Source organism: Pundamilia nyererei, unplaced genomic scaffold (assembly GCF_000239375.1).
Source record: "Pundamilia nyererei isolate P.nyererei 1_Seehausen unplaced genomic scaffold, PunNye1.0 scaffold02414, whole genome shotgun sequence".
Classification (NCBI taxonomy): Eukaryota; Metazoa; Chordata; class Actinopteri; order Cichliformes; family Cichlidae; genus Pundamilia; species Pundamilia nyererei.
Genome location: NW_005189815.1, coordinates 1 through 1,546, shown reverse-complemented (window position 1 = coordinate 1,546; position 1,546 = coordinate 1). Strand labels below are relative to the sequence as shown.

The window sequence follows — 1,546 nt, the reverse complement described above, 5'->3', positions numbered from 1 at the left end:
TCTACTCGATAAAAGTTAACATGAGGTATTCTGGTGGTTAGGGACAAATGCAATCGCATAGCAGGATGCTATACATGGGCCAAACTTCAGTCAGGAGAACAACTGAGATCATTCATCCACAATACAAGGTTAGTTATTAATATACTGCAACAACATGGGAATAGAGCAGCTGTGAGAGAATTCAACATTAATGTATCAATGTTACGGAAGTGGAGGAAGCGCAATTTTTAGCTTTCTCCATATTTCAAAAGTGCTTCATCTCTTTGCTATGACTGTCGGCATAATTTGCAGATGATAATGGTTTTAGCCACTGCGATGCTTTCGACCAAAACAGGCGCAGCTTGATGACATCATCAACATGCGCTATCACGATAGAGCGGTATAGTCAAAATCTCTATCGTTTGCCAAATTTATATTGTTTCTATCATATATCGTTTATATCGCCCACCCCTAGTTCAGGTCATAGTTTCTCTGCTCTCTGGTGCTCTGCATTAAGGCTGACTAACAGTCTTCACATTTCACAGTATGTAGATATTAACACAAATTAATCAAGAGTAATAATTGTATTTTAATTAAATAATTTCTCTCCCCAGAAATAAGTCTCAAAATAAAGCCACATTCCCATGCTTTGAGATTCTTACACCTCAACAATACATGGTAAGTTTCATATGTTTGACATATTATTATTAGTAGTAGTAGTAGTAGTATTAGTAGTATTGTTGTTGTTATTATTAATCAGTTTTTTCTTTGGTTTTTTTGGCGTCATGTTCATGTTTTTCAGATTGACAAGGAATTCTTGCGCATATCGACACTACCGCTCTTATCTACATTCCTTTCTGAGCTAGACTTGTACACTACACATGATGGAGATCTTTAGAGGTAAAGGTGAAGGGCTGGAAGAAAAATGAGACACATCATGGGGACCATCTCCAAGGTATGTGCTAAAATGGTTAGACCTGTGTTTAAGAATTTTTTATGCCCATAACATGCCAATTTTATGAGTAAAAATATCTATACTTATGGTAGGCAAAAGTCCTAAGTTGTTTTCATATTGTTATACGAATTATATGAGCGTCAGTCTTATGTTAATAAGTAATTGATAAAGTCACATGGTTAATCTTGATCAAAATGAAAAAACAAACCTGTTTGGTTGCCTCATTTTGTGTCTGATTTGGTTGAGATATATGAGTACTTGCCTTTTGGTCCTTCCAAACTAAGTATTCCTTTTTCAAACTGCTGCCTGAAAGCTAAATATTGTCATTATGGATTCCCTTTCTCCCTAGGATGACAAAATACATACAAGACGAGCATCCATCCTGAAGTCCTTGTGTGACTACGAGACCACGAGAAACTTGTTAAGCAATATACGGTGAGTTACATTCACAAGGTGTTCTGTGTTATGTAATTTAATGCAGGGGTAATTTTGATATATGAAACAGCAAAATGTGACACCCTGTACAACAAAAACGTATTGTAATTTTTCCTAGTTTTGTTTAATGTCAAATTTCTGAGGTGTGAAACCAGAGACATAGAATTTGGTAAATAT

The 1,546-nt window shown here is 35.6% G+C and overlaps 1 long non-coding RNA gene across 1 annotated transcript; it reads left to right on the top strand.

Annotated features, from left to right (window-relative positions):
- The first annotated feature begins 444 nt into the window (after positions 1–444).
- On the top strand, positions 445–1,323 carry LOC102203633 (uncharacterized). The gene is made up of 3 exons (XR_312588.2): positions 445–657; positions 782–934; positions 1,284–1,323. It is a non-coding gene; the product is annotated as an uncharacterized LOC102203633 (long non-coding RNA).
- The last annotated feature ends 223 nt before the right edge of the window (positions 1,324–1,546 follow it).